This window comes from Athene cunicularia, assembly GCF_003259725.1.
Source record: "Athene cunicularia isolate RWA chromosome 1 unlocalized genomic scaffold, athCun1 chr1_part2, whole genome shotgun sequence".
Taxonomy (NCBI): domain Eukaryota; kingdom Metazoa; phylum Chordata; class Aves; order Strigiformes; family Strigidae; genus Athene; species Athene cunicularia.
The window spans coordinates 71,957,397-71,968,398 of NW_020799092.1; positions in this window are offsets into that span (position 1 = coordinate 71,957,397).

The window sequence follows — 11,002 nt, forward strand, 5'->3', positions numbered from 1 at the left end:
ATTATTCCCCCTCTTCCACAGTTACAGGAATACATTTGGTATTAATGATAATACATTTAATTTAATGGATTAATTTGAAGTCAGTGCAGAATTTATGGACATTTAGGAAATGATAAGTTTGTAATTCCATGTGTTTAATATTAAAATAAAGTGCCTCACACTGGTACTCTGGTAGATGTCACTTCACAGTGAATTAAAATTGCTTCAGACCTCAAAATCAAAGAATTCAAAATTATTCTGCTATATAGTCACACTCACGGATATAATTGAAGATCTGTCAGCACTTTCATTACATAAAGCCATTTTTAAGCACTTTATAAGTTGGCCATGACATTTTGCTTAAAGCTGGAAATGGGCTGTGAGTTTCCTGCCCAGGAGTGAATTTCTGTTTCTTATGAATGTAATTGGAATCAGATTATTTTCCTATGTTTCCTATCTGTGAAAAAGGGGTTAAAGAACGTTGTCTGGTTTTTACATTCCTCCCACATGTACAAAATAGCTCTATACTTCAATTTAGCACCTTGCAAATAATTAGGCTCCGTCAGTATATAGGCAAATAAATCAGATCCAGGGCACAGGCTAGATCACTGGCCCACAGACGTGTGCATTGTTTAATACTCAACCCTGGTATGGCTTTTGCCCACCTCAGCTAGAGCTTTCCTAATGTTCAGAGGCACTTTGGGAAATACCACAAGCTAAGGGCAGTTTGAATACAGCCATGCAGTTTTGGATGTTTGGGGAAAAGACTTTAGTCATAACTCAGATGTAAACTATGACAAGCCATTTAGCCTTAGAACCAGAGAAGAACCCCATTTTATTTGCATTTTTTTTACAGATAGCAAGTAGATGAGCCTGTTTCATTTGCCTGTTTCATGTAGTATAGACCTACTCTTAGTATACTTTGCTGAGACAGACTGTTCAAAGATGTCTCCAATTCAGCATGTGCTCACCATGTTAGCTAGTACAAAATGGTCTAGGACCATTTTAAGAAAACAGTTTGGTTGAGCTTAATTCTAGATAAGAAGAAATCCATTTCCATGAGTGGTTCAAAATGCAGAATAAAATTGCTCAGACTTCACACCAGTATTTATCCAAAATGCATTGTCAGTTAGGCAGAGCTTCAAGACTATCAAATGGTGAGATTATGAGAGAATTACTTAAAGAAGGACAGTTCACAGGTATGCTGCTCAATTAACTATTGTGAGCTTTGGAGGTCAGAGGCAAGATGAATGTATGCACAGTCATTGCCAAGGAATCCTTTGAAAGGAAAGTGCTTGCTCATTCCCAAGAGAAACCATGAGATTGCTGTAGAGGTTAAACGAGCTCAGCATGCCATTCTCTATTCAGACAAACCTTTCCCAGTATAAGGAGTATGTCCAGCACTTCTCTCATCACCTTGGAGTCACAAGTTGTACTCATGACTGAAAGATAAGCAGCACAGACTTTATTTATTTATGAGCAAGTGTCATTGTAAATCAGGAAATATGGCTGAAACACTTTAATTTCATTATTAGTCAGAGTAAATTTTTCATCACAAAACTCACAGAGAATTAAATACTAAGTGAGAAGATTGCTGTAGCCTGTTCCACCTCTACTCCTGCCTAAGAAAGTAACTAGGAGTTCTCCAAGAGGAACTGTTTTGATAAGATCAATGCCATATGCTTAAAAAAAAAGACATTCAGAAATCTATCAACTGCAGGAGATTGGTCTGTTTTATAAACATACCAGTGGCATGGTAATACAACTTTTGACACGCTCTCTATCTGAAAAATAATAATTAAAACTAATATAGTGTAACCAGTTTGTCTAAGATAGAAGGAAATTCTCTGCCTGCACTAAGAATGAATACCTGTAAATAAATTCAGTGGCTGAAGAAAGAAAAACCCCAGACACAGAAGTGTTATTGCTGTTAGAAAAAATAAGGAAAAAGAATAGACCATGCTTCTTCTGCAAAAAATAAAGATAGGCACTTGCTTATAAAATTGGGAGCAACATTAAAAAAAGAAACTCACAAACAAACAAACAAGTAAAAATACAAGTAAAGAAAGAGCAAAGCACATGACCAAGGATCACTGAATAGTAGCCCTTTCCATAGATGCTTTATACCCCAGACACATCACAGGACTGAGGATTGCCTAAGAACCAGACAGATAACAAAGTCTGTTTTCCCTTCAGAAAGACCATGACAAGCTGGATCTACCCTTACTGAGTAATGGTGATGGCCTGGAGGAGCAAACAGAAGGGCTCAGAAGGGCAATTCTGCATTGTAGGTTGCTTTGCTAGTGAAGCTAACTCAACAATTAAAGAAATACAAGGATTTGGCTTGAGACTGTCACTCCAAGTTAATGGAAACCCCAGATCTATTGAATTATGGACTCCATCTGCTGTGATTGACTCTCACTGAATTGGAAGTAAATATAGTCTGTGTCTTACGCAGATAAGCCATGTGTTTTTCTTGCTATTTTTCCAATTTTCACGAGAATACTTAATGCAAAATGAAATGCTGATGTATGCCTGACATTCAAACTGATCATAGGGTGACACAACGTACGGAATTTCTGGAAAGAAAGAGGGTTTACTGTATACATCCTTTGAAATGCCAGGTACTTTTGCAGTGGTAAAATACATTCTGTTGCTGTCGCTGACTCAGACTTCTGAAAGCCACTGGTGAGGAGCAGTAACATTGTCATAGTTCAATGAGAATGTAATTTAAGGCACCTCAATGAAAGATATTATGAATAAAGAAATAATTAAATGAGCAGATAGACCAGAAGTGTAATTATTAAAGGTTGTTTTGAGGTACACTGTACAGAACCAAAAAGAAAGCAGAACACAAGACTCAAGGAACCAAAAGGGCCTGTTTTGATCATTTGAACAGTGACTGTAGTATCATTTGTCAGTTCATGTAAGGAAAATCATATTTAGTCTACATGAACTGCTAAATACTGTTTCAGATCTTGGCAGTACTTATTTACTCCTTCCCCTGTTTAAGAGTGAAATTTAGTAGTTAGCACATAAGTTTTTCTGAGTAATAAACAGATTTTTCCTGTTTAATAGTTACAAGCTAAAGCACGGAAACAGATATTTCTTTACCAAGTAGCTTGTGTGTGTGAAGGGGTCTGGAAATATTTTTAAATTCAAACCATGAATCAGGTAGCTTTCTCTGCAATTACTATACTTTTTCATATTTTGTTATTACAGAATCACAGAATCATCTAGGTTGGAAAAGACCTTGAAGATCATCCAGTCCAACCATTAACCTAACACTGACAGTTCCCAACTACACCAGATCCCTCAGCGCTATGTCGACCCAACTAACGCCTCCAGGGATGGGGACTCCACCACCTCCCTGGTCATCCCATTCCAACGCCCAACAACCCCTTCTGGAAGGAAATGCTCCCTAATATCCAGTCTAAACCTTCCCTGGTGCAACTTGAGGCCATTCCCTCTTGTCCTATCGCTTCTTACTTGGTTAAAGAGACTCATCCCCAGCTCTCTTCACCCTCCTGTCAGGGAGCTGTAGAGGGCGATGAGGTCTCCCCTCAGCCTCCTCTTCTCCAGACTAAACACCCCCAGTTCCCTCAGCCGCTCCCCGTACGGCTCCAGACCCTGCACCAGCTCCGTTCCCTTCTCTGGACACACTCGAGTCATTCAATGTCCTTTTTGTAGTGAGGGGCCCAAAACTGAACACAGGAATCGAGGGGCGGCCTCACCAGTGCCGAGTACAGGGCTCAGATCCCTTCCCTGTCCCTGCTGGCCACGCTATTGCTGACACAAGCCAGGATGCCATTGGCCTTCTTGGCCCCCTGGGCACACTGCTGGCTCCTGTCCAGCCGGCTGTCAATCACCCCTCCAGGTCCCTCTCTGACTGGCAGCTCTCCAGCCACTCCTCCCCAAACCTGTAGCGCTGCTGGGGGTTGTTGTGGCCCAAGGGCAGCCCCTGGCATTTGCCCTGATTGAAAGTCCCCCAGTTGGGCTCAGCCCATGGCTCCAGCCTGTCCAGGTCTCTCTGCAGAGCCTCCCCACCCTCGAGCAGATCAACACTCCCACCCAACTGGGTGTCATCTGCAAACTGACTGAGGGTGCACTCGATCCCCTCGTCTAGATCATCAATAAAGATGTTAAACAGGAGTGAACCAATCTAAAAACTAACTGAAAAGAATCTTGCCTCCATTTTTTACTGTACTATTTGAATGCTCATTTCATTCATACTCTTGTTTTTAATTTAGCGCTCATTGGAAAGGGCTTTTTGTTCTTAAAATGTGTGTTTGTCAATTCCTCAAGTTGCATTTCTAGAAAGAGAAAAAAAAAACACCAAGCACATCTGAGGTCTGCTCCTGGGACTACTTAGGAATGCAAAGGATGCACACAAAGTAGCCTTTAGACTTTGGAAGAAAGTTGGTCTCAGAGGAAGATTACACTTAGCGTGGCTTCACCCTCCCATGGCCCAACACTCCTAGAAACCTCCCCAATTGATAGTAGACACAAAGCTGAGAACTGGGGTATGGCTGATGCTGATGGGAAAAATTTAATTTCTTCATTTACTCTAATAAGGAGGTAGTGAAGGACTGTTCTGCACATGGGCAGCTATTTTAAAGCACACATCATTGTTCTCATTGAAGACCATAGGGGAACAGAGAACATGAAGCAAAAAGAGCATAAATGAAAAGCATCATAATCATTGAAATTTTAATAGTTCGATATTTCTGTTTAAATTAATTTATTTTAAATATTAAAGATAAAAGAGGAACATTACTGACTCCAGGAATTGCTCTTGATTTTTTTGACTCCACTCTTTGGAAGTTAAAAGTGGTGGGGGCTGTAGGACAGAGTCTCAGCCAGCATATATTAAACTCGATAAAGTGAAGCTTACTGACACAGAAATCATTTACTTCTCCATTAAGTTTATTATTAGTTTACTAGTTCATGGATTTATGATGGGTTCTAGGCACCATTCATACTTCAAAATGTGCAGGTTTTGACTCTCAAACAAGTTGTTCTGCATCCTACCTTTGGGCATATATTTTTTGTATTACTTCACCAGTTCTAGTATTCTAAGAATGTTAAACAGTACTTTAAAAATTAATTTTATAATTCAGTATATAGATAATAAACTTTCAGGCTATTGAAAAGATGTATGATATGAAATAGCTCAGTAAAATGAAAAGACATGTTTTGACTCTGTCACAACCACCCTATGACACAGAGATTGAGCAGTGCTTTCCTTTTAAGTCTATATAACAATATCCTAGATACAGAAATATGAATACTACTGTCTTGAATAAAATGAAACTTCCGCTTAAGCTTCATGATGGTGTATTCCAAAATAAATTAGCTGTACTGCATATTCTTTCTTAAAATAAAGTAGGTCAAGCTGTTATAAAAATAATACCCTTTTATTACTGTTAATAATCAATGATTGTCTTCTCCAGTCTTTAGCCAGTTTAATGCTATTTTCTTATTTTCAGGCCAACAAGCTGATTGGCAAGCAAACCACACAGCTGCAAGGCCTGCTAACTTCAGCTTAAGCTCTGAGTGTTCAGTTTTCTAAAAAATCAGGTCAGACGGCTGAGGTCAGAGTCTGGATTGCTATCAGTTCCCTACCTTCATAGTTTGGACTGTATTAAAGAAAAAACTCAGACCAGCTGACTGAAGAAGTCTCTGGCTTTAAAGCTTGTAGAAATATTGCTACACATTCCCCACCCCACCCCACCCCCCCAAACCACAAGGACTCAATTGACTTTTTTCAAGATGGAAGCAAGTGTAAATAAAATGAACATTTGGCCTTAATAGGCTGATTTACATTCTCTGGGCTCATATAAATGATATTGATGCAAGAGGCCACACTGAGGTCACTATTACTGAATACAACTGGCTGGAATTGGTTTGACAAAACACTTTTGAGTGAAGGAAGATTGTTCTGTTTGCATGCACTGAAAACTTTTCATTTTCCTGAAAGTTTCTGTGAAAAAATATTTCTGAAATTAAAGCAATTTCACTTGGAAAATGTGAAATTTGCATTTGTTTTAATTTCTTCTATTACTTTTGCCTAATCAGACACAAGTACAGGGAAAATAATTTTAAGATAAACGAGAAATTTCTTACAGTCTGTAAATGCATATACAGTCAAAAAGCTGGGATTCTTTACTGAACAAGCCATGAAGACTTTTCAGTCAGAAAACCTAATTTTTTTCAGAAATGTAAAATTTTTGCGAAGTAGGAACTCTAAATTTCAGCTGTTCTACTCAAGGTTCAAAACTCTTCTCAGTTCATGAGGTAAATATTTCAACTAGTAACCATCCAGTCTTCTGCCCCTTTAGTTCTGTTCTGATTTCTAGATTGCAGTAACCCCTACTTTCCTTTAAAACACAACATCACTGTACAGATGCACAGCAATATGGGACACACCTTACTGTGGTTTAGATCTTCAAAGACTATTAAGAGGATGGATTTATATTAGGAAAGGCCTGTTTAATTTGTATTTTAAAACAGTCTGGGTACTTCCTCTTGTTTAGCTAAGCTATACAGGAAGTCACTATAAGTTAAAAAACTTACTCAAGAACTTGAATAAATAATAAGCTGGTTAACTCCAAACAAGTTTGGGGCTATTGCATTTAACTTGAAGAAATATATGAAATAAGGACTTTAAAGCCAGCTATCTTCCAAGAAAAGCTACAGTCATGATTATATTGTAGATCACATCCCATGCTCAGTTTTGGATTTGCAACAAATGTGTTCATTTTCATAGTCTGAGATTTTTGTATCCTAAAACCAGACTAGTATAGACATAGGATAATTTAGTACAGGTCCACTGTTTGGTCTGTGTGTTATAACAGACATTTACCAAAGTGCAACAGAATATATTAGTTCTGATCAGATAATTGACTTCCACTTCCTAAATTACTTTCCATGTTTAATGTATACACATGCATCCCTTTACAACATTTTAATAAAACAGTTTTGGGTGGGATTTTGATCTCTGTTACATGGCTGAAACTCCAGATTTACAGCTGCATCTGCATGCCTGCCCATTAAGTTACCCAGTAGAGAAAAGTGAATAATTTCACTATTTTATTAGTCTTAACAGTTTGAAAAACACCCCTTTAAAACCAGATAACATCTTACATCATGAAACAAAAGAGATGCTTGTTGAAGGCAAAATATGTTGAAAAGAGTGGTTTTGAAGTAATCATTGAAAATAACATTGAGATCATTTTTCATTCATCTATTAAAAAGAATTCATCAGACACTAGGAAAACAAGACTTTCTCATTTTATTTTCACTCTTAAACTCCAGAAGCATGATCAGGATCTAAAATGTCGCCTTTAATATTCTTTTATTTTGGTATTAATGTTTAATTGTAAATGACTCTTCATATTTTTAAATATTCCTGGCCTAAGAAGTGATAGATTGAACTTGATTGAGCTATTTCCTATTGATTTGGTCTTGTTGCCTGCCCCACTGTTGACCATCTGACCTGCTTTGGTTGCTCCAGAGGTTAACCTTATTATTACGGTTTGCAGCAGTGCTGTGCATGTCACTGCCCAGCACATATGAGTTAATGATGTTTTCCTGAAGAAGAAACGGGACAAGAAATTAGGCCAATTATTCACTGTTAACCAACAGAAACACATTCACACTAGTGGTCCCAAATGTTCCCTAGGCCTCTGCTTAAAATTAATCCATCAGAAAATCACATGGAAGATGCTCAAGACCCCCCTTCAATTATTTAAAATCATGTCATTAAATCAGACAAATGCTGGCACTGCAACTCAGCAAGCACTAATTTAACCCATATGCTTTGGGACTGTTCCTACATCCCTTTGTCCTAGCCAGAATTTATGCAAGAATTATATTTTTTCCTATAAAATAAAATTTTATTATAAGATAACCATATAATTTTAAGTCAAATGGGTTCTAAATGGAAGCTGAATAATTATTTTTTAAAAAGTTTTAGCTCAGCAAAACATATAATGACTTCTTGGAGACTAATTTTATAGAAAGGAAGATCCAAAATGTGCCAAAAATCTGAAGACTGGAGCACAAGCATGGAAGTCCAGCCACCATGGAATTATATTCTATAATAAAAATAATCAAGATAAATTCCTACAGATACATGACATTATTCTGGAAATACCCCACTAAAAATACTAAACGTATTCCTCCATCTCAGCCTCATAGTTACCTTTCTTGCCTTTCTACACTTCTGTGCTCCATTTCTTCATGCTGTTTCTTTCTTAATTTTTTCCCGTTTTGTCACTTTTTTAATATCTTCCAATATTTCTCCTGTTTTTTCTTCTCAGATTATTTCCCATTTATTCCCACTTTTAGTAAACTTTGCTTTGAAATCTGTGTGTGAAAGAAAGGGACAAAGCAAGGCTTGCCATCATCTGGATTTTTCTAAAATGATGTAATTATGCATAATGCGTAGTGTAAATAAACTATACATTGGCATCTCATACCTCATGACTCTTTCCAAAAGGAATATTGATTTATTATGTTGATTTGTGTATCACTTAGTAATGAAACTGTGAAATTATGTGTTTGGAAAAATAATAGTAATAAAAAAGCACTAAAGTTTTGGGTTTATTAGAATATTAATGAAGAGAAAAAGACAAAAAATATTTCCAGTGTAGTCATTGCTAGTGACATTTCTCCATTGGCCATTTACTGTATGGTTAAACATGTTTCAGTGCAGTAATCCCAAAAAGATGATACAGGAAGTACTTACCTACACAAAAAAATGTATCTTCATTATTTATAGTTTTGATTTGTGTTGTGTTTGTATCCGTGTATCATTTAAGTTTATATGGGTTTTTTTTTTTTGGTTATTGTTTTTGTCTCTAACAGCAATTTACCATCTGGAAATGATAAAAGTGCATAAAAGAAATAGGATTTATATGTAGAAACAATAACCCCCTTTTCAAACTTTTTTCAGTCTGGACTATGCTTTTGTATGCAAGTTGCTCTTCTCAACTATCATTTATTTTTTGTTTGTAATTGATCATCACCATGAGACACAAGTACATAAGTCTATGAATGCTGCTGTGCATTAGTGAGTACTTCAACTGTTTAAAGTATAGCATCTTTACAGAAAAGTCAAGGGATGTATGCAATTAAAACTGAGGTATTTTTCTTAATTTTTGCAAGAAAATTTGGAATTTTTAAGAATATTTATTTTTAAAAAATCAAAATACAGTATCACCAAAGCAAGCTCATGCCTTTGACTATGCAACTTATTTATGAATTCACCTTTCTTATCAATGCCATAACACTGAGAACAGCAGTGAACCTGATAAAAACTTAGTTACAAAATATGATTCATGAGTCCAGGATCTTCCTGCCTCAAGGGAGAAGTTCCCTCAATCACAGACTTTGGAATCTCATCTCAGGATAACCAGTTCTTTTACTGAAAAAAACTTTAAACTCTTGCAGCCTACTTGCCAGTAAAGTTCTTGAAGCTTTAACTGAGAAAGTGTTTCCCTGCTGCCTTTACAAAGCATTGGGTGACCATTAGTCTTTCTCTCTGATTGGACATGCTCTTCCTGGTTGACATGCTGGTACAAAAGGTAGTGACAGAGGAGACAGAAACTGGAGTTAAAGAAAGTAATTGATACATATTTATAGTAATTTCCACGGGAAATTCCCAAAGGTGGACTGTCTGAACCAACAGTATGGAAAGCTGAGGGATGGAGACTATACAGAAGTGGCAGGAAGAGAAAAAGAAACAGTTAATACTAGTGCAAGATTGGCTGGTAAAAAGGCACAAACTGTGTGACACGTTGCTGATGGATGGATGCATTTACAGAGTTCCCAGAAGAATTCAGACAGAACAGAGAACACCTTTAACTGAAGATCTGCAGGAGTATTTTTTTTTTTCCCTCCACTATGACTCACAGACGGGATGGGAGTTCGGGTGTGATCTTTCCAGGGTATTAGCTCTACAAGTGTTCCAGCTCAGTTTTCCTGCTTGATTACCAATGTGTGGTATCACTAAGACACTTGTGCAGTCAGGAGTCTGTGCATACAGACCAGCACCAAAATTGCCCATAATCTGGTCCTGCTAGAATAGCTTGAAAGTTACCTGTTGCTTTAAAATGGGGAATACACTGAAAAAGCAGATCCTTCAGGTCTCAGTCAGGACGAACTCTGAACCCCTATCAGATGCCCATTTTCCTTCACACACTCCCAGGGAAGATGTATGTTACTAAGAGTTTGAAAAATTCCCCTGTATATCTGCTTTCCCCATGTAGATCATTAGAGGAAGAAACAGAATATTTCAGTTGTCTTAGTTAAAACATGACTGAAATGCACACAGTTACCAGAGCAATTAGTATGGTATAGGAACCCATGCAAACTAGAATAGCAAAGCCATATGATTATGTTTCATACAGCTTTTTTGAAAATATTTACACTTTTCCCCTCTCCTCTGTGCATCTGTAAAGCATTCTTTCATTCTCTTCCTGTGCCTAGTAAGATCCAGGAGGGAAAGCATCCTCAGCTTTGCCTCAGGGGACACATGGCAAGACACACTTGTGTGATACTCATACCTCCATGAAGATGAATATATATTATCTAGTCAACAAAAACTCCCTTTACAGATAATGAAATGAATTAGGCATTCTGACTATGGAATTAATTAAATAAATAGGTTATACACCTCATAATGCCTATTTTACTTTATTCAATATAAATAAGGCTTATTAAGCTCAAAACCAGACACTTAATCATCTAAAATTCAGTTAAACATTTCCCTGCACGTGTTTTCTTCTCCATGTCTATCCTTTTGCAGGCTCTAACAGTGTTGCATTCCACATTATATTTTGGTTGATTTTATATTTAAATAATCATTTTGTGGTGCTTCAGGTTTTTGACAGACTGAAAGTCTCTTAAGTTTGTGCAGTGGAATTTTATTTAAAATTTGGTTTTCTAGTCTGTGGTTTTCTAAAGAGTATCTCCTCAATTTCAGTTTCAAAGAGTTTGTAGTGAAAATGCATGTTAG